Here is a 17875-nt window from a genome sequence, read left to right as displayed (position 1 = left end):
ATTTTCCCGACAGCTTTGTCCCTATCTCAATTTAAAGAAGAAATTTTATTAAATTTATCACCCTTAACGATACACAATGCCTGAGATATGGTTACACATTTTTTTTTCAGCCTTGTCAAAGCTCTGAATCACGTTAATGTCGATTCGATATCGTTGTCGTTTTATTAAATTCGTATTTGGAATAGGCGTGCGGTGCCGGGTGCCGAGTTTCGATGGTGGTAACTTATCGTGGATTTGGGTTTTCAATGACGGGGCTCGTTTTGCTGTTTAGATTATGCAAGGCGTGTACGTAGGGAAGTATATACTATGTCAGCAAGGAATAAGTATAGTGAATGTGGAAAACAACGACGGAGTTGGTGGATTCAATGTGAAATCATTTTTATCGGTTTGGATTCTATATTCTCATCAGCAGCGTAAATACTGGAGGAGGGGGTTTGGGGACAACCCCCCCACCCATAAAAAATTAATTTTTCGCTCGCAACGACCGCGCCGTTATGTAGAAAAACACTTTTTGTACGATATCTTGTATTTTGATTTCACCCCCCTTCCCCCCTCCAGAAGGGGTGTCAAGTTACGCTACTGATTCTCATTCATCTATCACGAGTAGAATATTTTTCATATTTGAAAAACTGTTTATATGGAAAGGTTGAAGGGAAGAAAGATCAAGATGCTACATTTACTCAAAATGGTTTAATTTCGCGATATCCATCGTTAGCACGGCATAGGTATAAGTAGGTAATCGTTTCGCGAATACATTTACGATAAACAATTTGTACCTAACTGATACGGAGTCTATACTGCATCATAAAAACATACACGTAATCTCGATCAATCCATGACCTATAAGTCATCGCAGTCTTGTTATCAAACGGAGTGATTTTTACTACTTGGTCACATTTCCATTCCATGCGTTAATTAGTCAGCTTAGAAATATTCGTTGTGCCGATCGTCTCAGGTCGCACGCCCACGCTAGTCGAACATTTCATGTCTTTTTAAGGCAATGATATGTCATAATATTGTCATTATTTCATCGTATGTCAAATCTAAAGTGGGTACCTACCTATTTACACATTAGTATAGGTTTTGTACACCAACAACCATGAATTGGAAACTATCTACTCATAGTCAATAAGAGTAAACTAGATTGAACTGGTTATCTACATAGCTATATCGAGGATTATAGGTAAGGCTGGGTGTGAAATTCATTTTTTGTAAGTATGATCGATATTCAAATTCGATAGACTGAGTTGGATCTCTAAGGCGTAGGTAAATGAATGAAACTCGAAGACACGTGTCTTCGGGATATGAATGAAACCGGTAAGTTAAGCATTTGATTTATGCGCAGGTATTTTGCAATTTTTTGGTCGATGGTGAGAAAGAAGACACATGAATTTTGGAGATTTTGTTAACTAATAAAATAAGTTTTTAGAAAGACAATTCAGTTTTCAATTAATTCCATAGTTTATGGTTCGAATAAATAATTCAATCCAGCATTAGGTATCTATGTTTTCAAAAAAAATCTTGAGACTTATAGGTAAAGGTGCAATGTTCTCGATGGACTTTAAGTATCTATAGGTATACCTAACTAATGTAATTACATACTTGTAGCTTCATCTTCCTCTCTCCAACGAGAATACACCCCATGGTTATATAAATTCCATCATCAAGTGATCTGCCTAAGTGTCTAACTGAATATGAGACTGTAAAATGGACCCTAGTGGGCAAAGATTGTGTGCCTTGTCGAGAACAAATGCCCCAACAATTTTTCACTTGTTCACAACCCACACCCCCTTTCCTAGATATTTAGCAAGTTGTGTTATTTCAAAGAAATTTTTTAATTTGGTAAAAATTAGGTAGGTGAGTAGTATGCTAAATTATTTCTTATTTTTAATGAAAGTTCAGCGGATTTTTAACACCGCACGCCTTTCTAAGAATGCACTTCCTTTTTTTTTTTCAGTTTTTAGAAATGTACAATAATGATAATAAAATTAATTTTTGCCCAAAAACATCTTGAATAACGAATTTTTACATTTTAGGGTAGCTGCATGAAAACATAATGGTAGAAGAGGGAACAGCAAAGAGTCAATCTGTCCCAGGTCAAAATTTCCTGAGGGTCCAAAAAATTAAAGATATGAGATAGATAATACGTAGATCATCATCAAACAACATTGTAGTAGGTATCTACTTATCAACAATTTTTTCATTTCATCAGTTAATTATTAGTAGGTAGGACATAAACTTTAAACACCAAAGGGAAATCGAAAATTCAAATACTTGAAAATAAACGATCAGATAAAAATTTCTGACGCCAAATACAAATCTCATGAAGCAACAATAATATAAACGTAAAAGTAAGTTTTGAATAAAATTAACATGAAATTTTAGTTCTGCCCTATAGTTACTCAACCTCCCGAATGAATGATGGAGAGGGGGTAGAAGTTGATCTGGAGTTATTCTGAAAACTTCAACAGAATATTGGATTACCACCGATCAATTTGGAGAGGGAATATCCTTTGTATGGTGATTGATTTTTTAAACTATCACTGTTCAGCTGAAACAACTTTTCTGTCAGCAAGGGCACGTTTTTTTTGTAAATATAAAATATCTATATCTTATCAACCTAATTTAGAATTTTTGTCCTAGAATTGCTTTAGAAACAAAATTTACCTATCTACATTTATGATCATATGATGATTGATGATTGAACCTTTGAAAAAATTCATTTTTTTCAACATTTTTTTCAGAACTTGTCGTTTTTTTCAAAAAAAATTCAAGTTGAAAACCATTTCAGACAGAAGAAGCTTAATTAAGTAAATTTGGAGTCATTCTAATTTATTATGATTCCTTCACAAGGGAGGTACCTAGACCTACCCATAAATCAACAAAAAATAGAACTAGATCAAGCTAAATCTAAAGAGCACGCAAAAATTTGATTTGGTCAAAATTTCGGGTACTAAAGTGCATTTTTCAATTTTTGGTGAATTTTTGAAAATCAAAATTGGACGAAAAATGGGAAAAATCAAAATGTCACCAAATTGACTAAGAAAGCTGAAATTTGGTATATGTGCCCTATTTCTGATCTCTTAAATCGTTTAGAAATGGTTTCGAATTTTTTTGAGCAGTTTTGGAGCCTCCAAAGGATTTTTGAAAGGTGAAATCTTCACAAAATTTTACTCAATGAAGTACGGAAAGATAAAATTTACGTTATATCACAATTTCAACATAGTGGTGAGTCGATTGAAGATGGTTTCAAGCCTGCAGTCGTATTTTGAAAATTCCAGAAAATTATTCAAATTCACTTTAGCGCCCCTATAAACGCGCAATTGGCGCATAAATGACCCATCTTCATCGATTATACACTCAATTTTTCCAAAATTTGTTTTTGCCAATTCAAAACCATAATATAATTTTTCCAGTGACTTCAGAATGGCAAATTTGAAAAGTATACGTTTCGAACCAGCATAAACCGATTTTGGAAAATAGAGACGTGTATCTAATTAATATTACTAATTATAGTCATGTGGGTCACCAACATGCACTGAACCGAACGTGATGGTTGAAGTTTATTTCTACAGGTTTAATGTAATTTTTTCGAAAGCTGGAGAATCTTCAAAATTTTTTGCAGACTTAAAATAACTCAAAACAATCTCCAACGACTCACTCTCTAAATTTGAAACAGTGAAATTTCACTGCTTAGCAGTCACGACATTTTGGCTTCTAAAAAGCAATAGTTTTTCACTGTTTTGCAGTAAAAAACTACTGCTTTTAAGAAGCCAAAATGTCGTGACTGCTAAGCAGTGAAATTTCACTGTTTCAAATTTAGAGAGCATAATGTCAAAAATAGAGTACCATACGTAATACGTATAAACGAAATCTTCGTTTTTTTTGTGGCAGGGGTAGGTAAAGGTATTAGGTACAGTGAATTTTTCAAATTTCTAATTATACCTACTTATGGAATCGGCGGAGAAGTCATTAGAGTGTCAAGTCGGAAATTTTTTTTTGGAAAAATGGTGTGTAATCAATCAAGTGGTTCACTAACAAGCAGTAATTACGTTTATACGTCATGGTATATCAAAATTTTATTTAGACAGTTTTTATGGCATTTTTTGAAAATGCAAAAATTTTCAAAATACATATGACTGGAAGCTCCAGAACGGCTTGAAATCATCTGAAGAGCTCAATTCCAAAATGTGCTTTGTCCCAGATTTTTGTTTTTGGCAAATCAAAAACAAAATTCGTGAACACACAAAGATGTTTTAATGTCAATTTTCAATATCAGACAGCTTGTAGTGTAAAGTATTTCGAATATTTTCCCTGCAATTTTTTTTTTTCAAAATGACACCTATTTGTTCAATCTGTGTACGAAGTCGCCAAAAATGGGACTAAGCACGTTTTGGCACTGCATACAGATTATTTTCCAAAATTATCACGATGAAATATGGTATTTAGCACGTTTTGGACTGGTACAATGTTTTGTTAGGCAACAGACTACTGCACCCAGTTGGACTTGGCACATTTTGGAGTGGTAGGTTGGTTCAATAGTGTTGAATAAAACGAATTTTACATAAAATTCTGCATTCAATGTACTGGATAGTGCGTTTAAAAACGAATTTTAGGCTATCTGACGTCCTACCTAACTGCGTAACAGTCCCATCTAACGTTCACTGAAAACGCATTTTGAAAAAATTGGACAAAGCACATTTTGGAATTGAGCTCTTCATCTCCATTCAACATTCAGCACGTTAGAAGGGTGTAAATTTCAGCTATACAGCCTCATTGCATGAAATTTTGTGGAAATGTCAACTTCCAAAAATCTACTGGAGGCTTCCGAATTGCTCAAAATTGCTCGAAACCGTTCACAATTGATTCAGGGGGTCAAAAATATGGTGCATACCTTTCAGCTTTTTACGTAAGTCAATTTGGTAGAATTTTTATTTTTTCACATTTTTGACTAGCTCTTTGAGTTTTAAAAATTCACCAAAAATCGGAAAATGCACTTTAGTTAGCACCTGTAATTTTGGTCGCCAGTGTATCTTTGCCCGCTTTTTCGATTTAGCTTTGTCCGATTCCAACATTTTTCTGCCAGTTGGGATAACTATAGGTGCCTCCATTGTCAGTTAATTTTTACATTAAGTACCTCGTCGATGAAAAATTTGACACTATAGTTGGCAAGGATGCTGCGAATATACACGTTTTTTAGAACCATTTAGTAGCATGAAACATGATAACGGTTAATGTGGTACTGGTACCAACTAAATTGATTATTACTTCACTAAAGAAGACGAGACAAGAAGCCGCCTAGAAGGTAAAAATTTTCCACTCCGTTCGATAACACCTACTAGTCTATTAACCTTCGTATTAGTAGTTCGTAAACCTCCTATGATTATTTCATCGTAGTTACCGTATCTGTAGGTCTGGTGTACGTTCTACCGCGTCAGACATTTCCGATGAAATAACGTATACACTTTCCAGCTACACCGGAGACTGGTGATCCGGTAAGTTACCTACATGTACTTCTTTCTACTTACTTACACTTACAATTCGTACACCATCGTATGTATTTATGGTATAGGTATACGTCGAAATTGCGATGACAAATCTATGTAAATTTACGTAAAATGCAACGCGCACGTCAGACTCAGAATCTCTCCATGGCATTCCAAAAAAGGTCGTTTGGGAACGAAATTGTTCTTAGAAGCGGTCTGCATTATTGACATATTTTTAGGTTTAACTATTTTGCGGTCATCTGACACCTACGTAAGCTTCGTCGTCATTGTATAATCGTTCGAATGCCTAAGTATTGTTGGCAAAATCAATAAAGTACGAGTACATACGAGTACGTATAGGTACGTCGACGAGTAAGTACTTACCTCTTCGGTATTTTCACAATGAGCAATAATCTGAAAAAAAAAAAAAAAAATAGATTATTACACGATGATTTGTTAATTCTACGGTGCGCTCGACGTCAAGCGTACGTAACGTGTATTTAAATTAGTAATGCAAAGCACGCGTACGCCTTCACAATACATGTGCAACTTGAATCGCTACTTTTCATCTTCCGGTTGTGCGTGTGTGTAATGTGTGTTTTCTTCCCTCTCGTTTGATTTATCGTATGGTGTAGTATTAAACTCTCTTCTTATATGATATAGGTACTTACTTATTTGGTACATTTTATTAGCTATAGTTACATAATAAGTCAAGGTCTTTTGGGTATATCGCGATTTAGTTTTTTTTTCTTCATCCCGAAATATTAACTCGTTAATTTGCCAATTTAATTCCAACTATTTAATCCGTACGATTATATTAATCGGAATTCTTTCTCTTCCGATAGGTCTATAAGATCAACTCCCCCTCACCTCTGATTTTTTTGTTTTTTCAGTCCATATTATATGCCTATAGTCAATATTATCTGCAAGTAGGTATGGTAGGTACCTGAATACAAGCTCGAGTCATCTCCATTGCTCGCATAGATGAAATGAGTATTAGATAAAAAAAAAATTGCGGAGATATCATTAAATCAACAGCATCCCGTCACTGACATCTACTCGGCGCTGATTAACCTGTCATTCAACTTTTTTTTTATCGTTCGGTTCATTGAATTCGATAACATTTTTACAGGTGTTTATAAATCCATATGGCTGCTATCGAGCTACCGATCTGATCACACCGCCAGATGTAGTATTATCTGATAGATTGATCATCTTCCTACATGTTTACATCTTTTTTGCTCCTCTTCCTCCATCTTCGATACAATTAATGAATTTGTAACATCGATTGAATGCAAATAATTGGAGGGAAATACGGTAGCGGTACATAAATGCGAATAATATTTTATTTCTGAATGAGCTTTAGAATGGATTGAAAACAAAGTGATGTGGATTTTGACAGAAATTGGTGAAAAAGTTTAATTTGTGTTGAAGACTATTCAGAAACATTATGTAGCCTATATCTAGGTCTCTTATAATGGGCTCGGGTCAGGGCTACAGGTTCTCAAAGTAAGTAGTCATTATAAATTTATAAAACAAAGGGACGATAGAAAAAATTGCCAAGTTCGATCCAAAGTCGTGCTGATAGCGTAGTTGGGCATCTTTCGTGATATATTGCGAGAAAAAAATTTTCAACCAAAATTGACAAATTTAGGTGGGGAAAATCGTGAACAAAAACAGTTTTCTGCATACTTACCTTACACGAAAAATTCTGAAAAAAATGTGTTGTGCACCTGGGTGAGATACATGATAGGTACCTAATATTTATTTTTTCATGATTGCACCTATGAGAGAAGTGACCAAAAGTACCGTTTAAAAGTTGAAAATGTTTGTTTTGCCCATGGAATATATGTGCTAGAATTTTTTTATTTGTTTACCTACGTACATAAATACTAGGGTGGTCCTTATTTTTGAAGTTGGGATTTTTTCCGCTCCCACTCCCTAAAGTGGTGACCTCGGGTGAGAAAATAATTCCCTATTTTTTTATTTTTTGAAAATGGAAAAAATAAAAAAATAGGGAATTATTTTCTCACCAAAGGACACCACTTTAGGGGATGGGAGCGGAAAAAATCGCACATTTTTTTCCCATGTAGTTAAGGACCATCCTAATAAAAAATACATAGCCTTTGAAAGTGTCCAATATCCTCTCAAGTTTGAAAAAAATCCAATGAAAACTGTCAAAGTTAAAAATTTTGAACTGAAATTGCAATTTCACCCCATTTGAAGGGGTTATAGAAGTGATTTGGTGATCTGAAAATTTCACCACACGTGTTTCGGACCACAAGGAAGAACTACCGCTGGTTAGTTCCAAAATCCGAGGATGAGGCCAAATCGCCTATTTTATCCAGTTATGCTCTTTCGTGAAAATCCATAATTCCTCCAGTTCTAATTCCAATTGACCGAAAATTTCTTAGATTAGGCAAATAAAAATCAAAGGAGTATTCAGAAATGCTGCATCTCAGTCAAAATCTCAAAGACGATTGCCAATTCTGGTTCACCGGCCCGGAGGACCAAAAATTCGTAATTCCATGATAAAATGTTCATGAAGTAAAAGGCTCCGGAACAAACTCGAAACGACGGCCAAACTCGATTCGAAAGGCCGCATCGTTGAATATTCATCCCATAGGATTAGGTAAGTATAATTTTTCACAACGTTTAGGTATATGCAAAAAAAAATCAGTCTCCGGTTCGACGGACCAAAATTTGAATCTTAATCTTGCAGTTCAAAGAACTGAACGTTTTAATTTCTATCGCACAATTCGAAAGAGGAAACGTAGGTACATAAATGGAGTTTTCACTTTCCCTATAATATCCTAATGTAATATTATTGGCATGTTCTGAGGAGCCCATAGAGAGCCTATTGTGAGCATTTTGAATATAGAATTTCAGTAAATTATGGAAAAATGAAGTTTTGTTCAATGGGCTATAGTGCCACCGAGAGCTAATGTGTGCCCAGGGCAAAAAATGAGGGCCTCCTGAAAATTTTTTACACCTAATGCCTCTTCTGAAATAAGTATGTTTTTTTTTTCAAAAGTTGGGGTCGAAAATGAGTCGTTCACAAAACAGAACTTTCCACAAGTTTTCCTCCACGAAGAACTCCTTCTCCTGCTCAAAAAATTGATAATTTTGTCAAGTCTTTTCCAACCTTCCTAACAAAATTTTCTCAGGAAAAAAGTTTCAAAGTCAAAAATGAAAACTTCGTGTTTTGCGACCAATAATACTTTTTCTCTAGTAAGTAGGTAGAGTTTTTTTTTTTCAAGAAAGTTTTTCATAAGAGACTTTTTTTAAAAAGCGAAATTTAATGCGTAGCTTTTGTTCCATGAAGTCTTGACTTTCCCTTCAGAAGTGAAGTATTCAGTTTTTCTCCAAATATGCGTACTTTTGGTTCAAAAATAAAGGTTGCATTTTCTTTTCAAAATAAAGTTTGTACCTATTTTCTCTCCAAAAATACAGTAAGCATAGGTACGAAGTTCAAAAACTTTGGAAAACGCAAGCTCGGGGCAAATTGCCCCACTTTTTCCCCTGTGAACGGCTTTTAGAAATGAGAAATTATGGTTACAGAAATTGAGTTCAATTTGCACTGATTTTGAAAAATTGGGGAGCAAAAATTTATTAGGGGCCAAAATATACATATCTACTCTCTTGTACTGGGAGCTGAAAGTACTGAAGCTGGCATTCGCTTTGGATCAGAGTTAGATCCAGTTGGATTAGATTGGATGTTCACAACTGAATCCAGTCGAATTCAATTTGATGTGAAAAAATCATGGATGGGACCCAAATAGATCTGATTCTGAGTACAGCTATTTTGACATAATTACATCAAATTGAATCTTGTTCGGATCGGACCCAAGAATGGATGGATCTCTCCAGATCTGTTTGAATTATTGTGCCATTGTTCGGATCAAAACAAATCTGATTAGACCTATTGGCTAATTGGACTTGATTCAATCCAAAATACTCTAGTCAGGTTCAAATCAGATTCTATTGCCTCTCATTGGATATACCTATTCTGGTGCAACGGGATACCCAATGATTTCTTTAAAACCCAGCTTAATTTGCATCCAAATCCAAAACTTTTTTCCAAAGATAGATCGTCATTAAATGTGTCAAAATACGTTTTGAGAATTGAAATGATCTCTATTAAGCATACGAAGTAAGTATGTAGGTATTCATGATTTTCTAGAACTGTTGGGACACAAAACCAGGCAAAAATCTACCGTTTCCCTGCATAAACGGAATGACATTTTCAATTGGGAATTTTAGTCATTATTTTCTGAAATTGAGCTAATGTGAGTCGATGTTCCATATTTTGAGTCACTTATTTTCCCAGCACTTTTTGATTTAATTTTTAGCAGAACTAAGTAAGTACCTATGCTTTTTTGCTAGTAAAATATAGTGCAGGTACTTATAGGTATATACCTTATTTTGCTAAGTATACGACAAAATATGACCTAAGCCTATGCTAATCATAGGTAATACGTTAGCAACACTGCAGAACAGAACAGAATCAAATAACGATGTCCTTTAACCGGTTACCAACGGTACAATAATCTTTGCTGACATCTGATTTAACATTCTTATGAGTCTACCGAGAAAACATCGTTTAATAAAGAAAATAACGAGGATAATTGAAAATACTAGCAAGATAATTCCAACGATCGGTACAGATCAGCATGCCAATGCGAATTACCTACCTACGCATTTCCAAACGAATTCCACGGTTTCACCCTTAGTATAGGTACTCGAGCACCTTATGTTCCATAATGCAAAAGGGCGTCCACCTTAAAGCGTTTTTGGGAACGGGAAAATGGCCGTAAAAAAAGTGCATACAACCAGAATATTTGTATAAATTTGCCCATCGCAAATGTAAAAAAATCAGGTGACGATTTGTCCATTGACCGGTTGTAAACGGTACTATCTTTGTCGGAAGATTTGACATTCTTGTAAGTCTGCTATAAACAGACGTTACTGTAGAAAACAGCAACTTAACTAGTAAGTAGCAATACAAAAAGAAAAAAGGTACCTCAAGACCGCCGTGGTTGAGATACTGCAACATACCAATGAAATCGTATTTTTCTATAAAATATATATTAGAGATCTGGCACACAAGCAATTTGTATCCTGGGAATGTCTCTATTAGTTTTCAAGTTTGCGTTGAAAAAAAAAAAAAAAAAAAACGGGCCACACACGCGAGAACTGATCCAGTTTTAACGAATGGTGCGCTTTCTGCGCAATTATATTTACAATCATATTGGCTATAAGTACATATATAAGTGTAATATGAACAGTAAGCATGTGATATTGAGTGTTCGGTGTCGTTTCCATCATTTTAACATGGTTGCATGCTTTTCTAGGAATGAAAAGTGCGTATACATTTCAAAACTTTTATATTGCTGGTCTGATTTTGTTACTTAAGTACCTATACTTAGGTTAAGTGATTCTGATCTGGTGTTGAGCACGGAATTAGAGATTTATCTCAGCTCACCAGTTGTTCCTTTTCTCGTATGTGAGATATTGAATTTTCAGCGTTGTTTCCATTTTTTTTTACGAGGTTGAGAGCTTTTCTAAGAATGAATTGGTTAAATGCAAGAGTGTAGGTACTTAGGTAGGTACAATTCAAAATTTTCCATTAGTCCGGCATATGACAATAGGAACAATTGCACCCCCCCTCCCTCGCAGATCCACCGGGACAACTTTTTTCTTGAAGGGGGCATCCTAAAGAACATCTTAAAGCAAACCTGCCAAAAAAAAAAGTTGGCCTTACTAACAAAATGGCGGCCATTTTGATTGACAGGTCCACTGAAATCGCATATTTTGCGCTCTAGTTCGAAAACTAAGCGACCTACGACAAAATTCATGAGATGGAAATTATTCTGCATAAAATTTGCAACATTTCTGTCATTATATGTGTGGTTTGAATCATCTGCGAATTTCAAGGTCAGCTACTGGAAGAACAAGTTGAGTGACAAGTGTCGGGCCAAAGCGGGTATTTTGTATTCTTATTGTCAAACTAAAATCACGCGTGTTGATTGATTCTGCGATTTATTGCCGTTTTAGATTGAGATGCATTAATTAGCCTCTTTTTGTATGATTTCTGCTTATTTATAAGCTCGGCTCGTATGTTTCTCCTCGACCATTATGCAGGAATTCAAGATTAATTTCAGTCGCATGTTCCCTGTCTCGCAATATTTTCTCACAAAACTTCTTTTCAGCAGATTTTTTTTGAATTTCTCGACTTTATTAGGGAAAAATCGAAGGGGAAAAAATTGTTATGTGAAAATCTTATTAGATGAAATGTCTTCATCGTTTTTCTCCTGAACAACTCGAAAAGAAATTTCATCAAAATCATCTCGTTAAATTGTAAACAGTATTGTTGCATAAACCTGTGGAATTGATTAAGATTGATACAATGGGATACAATATTGAAAAAAGTCGTAGCAGTCTGCCGCTACGTAAGAGCCAAATTTTTGCTCCAGAAACTTTGAGGGCTCTTGAACTACTCTCACCCTCGCTGCACTCCTGTGCTACAGCTGTTTGTCCCCCCACCCCCTCGGGCTTCGCCCAACTCGCTTCTTCCCCCACCAAAAAAAAAATGGTAACAAGATTTTTTCGACCCTGAAAAGGGTCAAATAGGGTTGAAAGGTTGAAACATGCAAAAGGCACTTCGGGTACATCCTCTTATTATACTGTGAAAATTTGAACCCTCAAGGTCAATTTGGAGAGGCTGTAGGCTTTCCTAAATGTCAAAAAACACGTAAAAATAGACCGAAAATCCACTTTTTTGATCCTAAAGAGAGGTCAAATAAGGTTGGAAGATTGAAACCTACAATAAGTACTTATGGGACACCCTGCCATTGTATGCTGAAAATTTGGATCCTCTAGATCAATTTGAGGGGTGAAGGGGTCAAAAATAGAGGTAAAATGTGGGTTTTCCACCTTGAATAGGGCGGGGTTAACCTAGGAAGTTGAAATTTGGATATGTTGATCACAGTAAAAGTACTGACCAATGGTATGATTTTGGACCCTTTTTGTTTATTTGGGGTCATATTATGCTCCTCCAAAAAATTGACCTTTCTGTAATTTTCAACTTTGACCCTTCCTACTGTAGGGGTCAACGCCAGCTCCTAAAAGAACCCCATTTCCCAAGTTTGACTTCATTTGATTAATTAGAACAGGTTCCAGGTCATAAAATGTAAAAATCACCATCGTGTACTGAAACTTAAAAACCTATAAAAACTGACACGCCGGGAATCGTCTAGTTTGAGCTCAAAACGTCGAGAACTATCAAAATTTTTGATCCCCGACTTTTTTATCCAAAGTTGGGCCTACCGCAATAGCCATAATTTTTTACAAAAATTTGGCTAAAAATCAAAATATCCTCAATTTATGAAAATTTTAATCTAAGCTACCTATATCCACCAATGAAATTAGAATTCGTGTCCAAGTAAGCCAATCAACCAAACGCAGAAAAAACACCCATCACATAAAACAAATTTTTTTGAAAAATCTAGTCCAGCAGTAATTCACTCAAGGTCGACTAAATGATACCCGAGGATGAAATTTTACACACACATTCACGCTATTAAGGGAGAAAAAAACACACTACGTACACGAATTTGCTTACGTTTATGTAAATTTTTTCGTATAATTTTTTATTCTCTTAAACCAGACGTCAACATAGGTATAGGTACCTATACCTTAATGGAGTTTTCAGCTGTTGCTACGAAATAAGCACTTTGCCAAATGATTCGTAGAACTCGGTACAATTGCCTTGATTTGCTTTTAAATTAAAACGAAACACAATCTCGCAAATGATGCGTCAATAATGTAAACGTAAGCTGGCTTTTTGGCGCTTTGTGTGCTTGAAAAATTATAACAAAAGTATTCAACTACGACAAGTACAAATTCTCCGACAAAATTCCACGTCGGGCGTTTTCTAACGGCAAAAATTTTGCGATAAGAATACTTACTAAAAAAAAGTTATTCTCCGAGTAAATCTTTCAAGCTTATATAGTGTAACAGCAGTGTCGTCTAAGAAATTGAAAAACAATAACTGAAGTCTCGTTGCCTTTGTTTTTAAAACAATCAAAAAGAACAAGTTCATCCGAGCTTTTACGTTTTCTCATTTAATTTCATTTTATTATCATTTTCGAATCGGTTGGGAGAAAAAAAATGATAACATGCACAGCTACCGAATATTTAATTTTACAAACGAATTTCATCTCGTGAAATTTCCATTCGTCGCAAACGTAGGTATAGGTACTTTATATTATAGATACCTACGTACTTTTACCTTTTCTGTACTCGGGTGTAATTTTATATAGGTATAGAAGACAAGGTTTTTAGCGGTGCAAGTTCAGTATTTGTATTTCAAATACACATAGTATAGTGTAGAATTATAACGTCGAAATTAAAATCGGCCCCGAAAGCTTTTGTAATAGGCTTATTCGCGGAAATTATAACAAAAAGGGCCTTCATGTGAAGAAAGCCTCGAAAGAGATATTATTTCTCAACGTAACAACCGCTGTTCACACGCTTACTATAATAAACAGTCGATGTACCTACCTGTGCCTATATTACCAGACTATTACTTATACATTTTTGGTAGCATTCTATAGGTATCTATGGTTCAAGAGAAAGGGGGTAAAATCAGCATAAATTTTACCTGAAATCTGAAAGAAAGTCATCACAAGTCGAATTATTTTACGTGTATTCGGCAATATTTCTAGAGTGATGTCATTTTTTTATGAATGTATAAGTAAGGACAATGTCCAGCTTCAGATGTATATGGTCGTTTGTCGAAGACATCACTGATACAACTAGGTGTAGGTACTCGTATATGGACACTTAACAGCATCAACCTAATTGAAGACTTGGATTCGATGAGTAATTTAAATGACTTGATCTAATGGAATGTGCAGTAGCTCGCAATGAGATGGAAAATTTGACTTGTCACAAGATTGGCTAAATCACAATTTTCGCAGGAAAGTTTGAAGAAATGACGACTTGGAAAAAAAAAACGAAGAAAAATTACGTTGAAGAAAGTTATTTTTTGAGTGGGAGAATTCAACAATAATTTTGAGGGATTGCAGTTTTAGATTCAATTTTAGGTTTACTATGAATCTATGAAAAAATTTCCTCTACATCAGGTGCCTATCTTGTAAGGCTTTGGATGGGTCTTTTTCTCTTCTCAATGGTGATAAATAAACTACTCGTATGAGACTAAATAAAGTCAGAAATTTTTCAGAACTTTCAAACTTCCATCATCCTTCAATTAGAAAATGGTAAGTATATACTCTTTTCCATGAAAAAAATTGAATTCGATCAAATTGAAGAATAATTTGCAATTTGGTGCGCAGCTTATTGTCGATCTGACCTTTGAAATTAATCAAGTAAAAATAGTTAGTACATGCCCTTACTTTTGATCACCAAAAAGACTCGTTTTCCCCCAAAATTACTAAAGAAACTTTTTTTAGTCAAAAACTTTAGACAATCTCGTTTTTTTTTAAATTGCAAAAAAATCAGTTTTTCATCAAAATTGGCAAACAATTTTTAGGAATACGTTTTTCTCAACAAGTGCAAAAAGTTTTACCTTTTGTAAAAACTGAAAAAAGTCCATGTTTTCAAAAAATTGTCAAAAAAGCCTGTTTTTCATCAAAATTAAAAGCATTGGTTTTCCTTTCAAAATTGCAGAAAACACTTTTTTTTGGACAAAATTTTCAGACAGTTTTGCTTTTTTTGTCATAATTGTAAAAACAAATAATTTTTTATAAAAATTGCAAAAAATTAGAGGTACTTTTTTGGTACCTAAAAACTAAAAAAATCTCAAGTACAATCAAAATTACCAAAAAACTGTCTTTTTTGTTTTTGTTTTTTTTTTTTTTTAAATCAAAACTGCTAAAAGTCTTGTCTTTTTTCAAACCTGCAGAAAAAACTTTTCTTTGAGCAAAATTTCCAGACAGTTTGTCAAAATTGCAACAAAAATAAGTTTTTATAAAAATTAGCAAAAAATGTCTGCACTCTCTTCTGTAAAAATTACCGAGAATTCCATTTTTTTTCGATTTCAATTTCAATCTAAATAATTTTCTTCGAATAAAAACTGTAAAAAAAGGTCAACTTTTTGGCTAGTTTTTGTCGAAATCCGAAAGATGTGAGTTGAAGGAATTTCTTTTTCAGTTGAACTAAACTCATTGAAGAATTTTTTTGTTAAAATCACGAATTTACGAATTTTTTCTTTCTTACGATTAGAATCATGTACCCACAAAATACATACAAATCTTGTTCGCGACTATGAGCAGATTTTCGATACGCACGATAAATATTCAATTCATTCATTGATCATTCACCAAACTATACGTCCTAGCAATGTTGCCAAATTTCTGGTTTTACGTTAGCAACTTTGAATGAAACAATTTTTTTAAATCTCGTCAGATAAATAAACCTGAAATTTGATCCATTTTTTTTGAACACGCTGAACTCGAAAAAAATGTTAATTTGAAACGATCATGTATTAAAATAATTGATATTACCTACCTACCTACCTACCATTCGCGAGCTAGCGTATATAAGTATTAAGCATAATTTTTTTTATTTCATCCATATAAGCGAATGATGCGTAGAATAATTATTCAAAAAATTTAACGCTTTGTATATTATTAATGAGCCCCTGTGGTCAAATACAACTACATAATCTATCACTAATTACCAGGTAACGTATTTTGATTGACTGATAAATGGGAGGAGTGAAACGCGTCATGTGTTAAATTATTTAATATCTATGGGTTATTTCGCACTATTCGGATGAAAAATTCAAAAAGGAGTTACCATCGCTCTTTGGGAAATTTATCAATACGATATTTTTTTGAGTACCTAATTTGATTTTGTTGGGGGTTGAAAATTTTACTGAGAGTACAAGTATTTAGTTAGGTACTTCTAGACCTACAATGTAGGTAGGTAGAGCTACCAAATAGGTAAGTAGTTTATTGTCTTACAGGGCATTCGTATATTACTCGAATGTACTCGTATTTCCCATATTACACACGGTTGGTGCAATATGCGAAAATGAAGAATGACAATAATGAAATTAACGAGCATTTAATGGGTTTGGTTTTGAAACGTTTTTAAACTTGTTTCGACACATATATTTTTTTCTGACATTTACGAGGGGATACCTGCAAATTAACTTTTCGGCAACGATAGCGAGAAAGAGAGTAGAAAAAATAAAAGAAGACAAGAGAACTTAATTTAAGACCAAATGTCTTCATGACAAAAAACCGCCAACGAACATCTTGGTTTAAATATTTTACAGAATGCTGCCCTTAAAGAATGTTCGTATATTTAAATGTGAATATTTTCGAGGTTATTTTCTTAATAACGTTCGGCTCCGCATTACGTGTTGCTTCTCGATCATTTATTCACCTTGTTATCGTCAATCTACCGCCCATAGAATAAGCTATCAATTAAGTACCTTTAACAGAGCTACGCACCGTTCCTTATGAATCAACCGTGTAACTGGAATTGTCTTTTAAACTGGCATCAACAAAACAAACGAGCTAATTTTAAACGAGAAAACGGATTCCAATTTGAAATTATAGGTACCCATAGACTTTGGTGGTGAGCCTGTGCGTGATTTAAAGATCCCAACTTGCCTGTACATTTAAACCTAGCTAGGTGCCGATAGAATAAAAAATAATCATCACTTACCGACGATCCGGTAAACGTCGCTTCTTGCTTCTTAACAGACCTGTAACAAGATCAAACATTTTGTAAATTAGTTTACAAAATTATGTGTATTTGCCGCGTTGAAAAATTACACACGAGTATTTTTATTTTGGTTCTTTAAAGATCTGTTTCACGCGATAAGATAAATGTACTTGTCAACGGCTGCTTGTGAGGTTTTCGACGTTTTTTTTCATATAGTAAGTGAGGTCTTTTTTTGAGAAGAGGTCAGGTAGAAGACCTCAAAAGCTGCATGGCTAACCCTGCATCATATAGTATATACTCGTAAGTCGTATTGGTCTGTCTGCGAGAGGAATTTATTCTTAAACAGCAGATACAGCATTTTGTTGGCCACTATAGTTTACTTTATAAGGTACTCTCTTTGTTGTGATTTGTCTAATATAAGAAACACATTGTATTGTTTCGAGTGTTGGTTAAGCTTGGGAAATCGCGCGTAATTGACGAGGTTTTTCGGTGCCAATTTACAAAATCTTGTGAAAATATCTATACCTAGTACCTACCAACATTCAACGTCAAGGTAGGTTGCCCATTAGCTTTGTACGTACGAGATGTCGCAGTTAATGGCTTGTGTTGACATGACCCTCATAGTGGACTTAAATGTGACCAAAATATACTCTAAATGAGATCTTCGTTGTAGGTATCGACGAAAT

At 34.5% G+C, this 17875-nt stretch overlaps 1 protein-coding gene across 3 annotated transcripts in view; it reads right to left on the bottom strand.

Annotated features, from left to right (window-relative positions):
• LOC135835691 (uncharacterized) overlaps window positions 1–17875 on the bottom strand; it is a 141608-nt gene that overhangs the window by 63964 nt on the left and 59769 nt on the right. For 2 of the 3 annotated variants that reach the window (XM_065350077.1, XM_065350076.1), the window contains 2 exons: window positions 17190–17229; window positions 5871–5900 (listed from right to left, as the gene is read on the bottom strand). The gene's annotated coding sequence lies outside the window, so the exon portion shown is untranslated. The remainder of the gene's footprint in view (window positions 1–5870; window positions 5901–17189; window positions 17230–17875) is intronic. The other variant, XM_065350078.1, reaches the window with a different exon arrangement.

Source organism: Planococcus citri, chromosome 2, assembly GCF_950023065.1.
Source record: "Planococcus citri chromosome 2, ihPlaCitr1.1, whole genome shotgun sequence".
Taxonomy (NCBI): domain Eukaryota; kingdom Metazoa; phylum Arthropoda; class Insecta; order Hemiptera; family Pseudococcidae; genus Planococcus; species Planococcus citri.
This window is presented reverse-complemented; position numbering and strand designations above follow the sequence as displayed.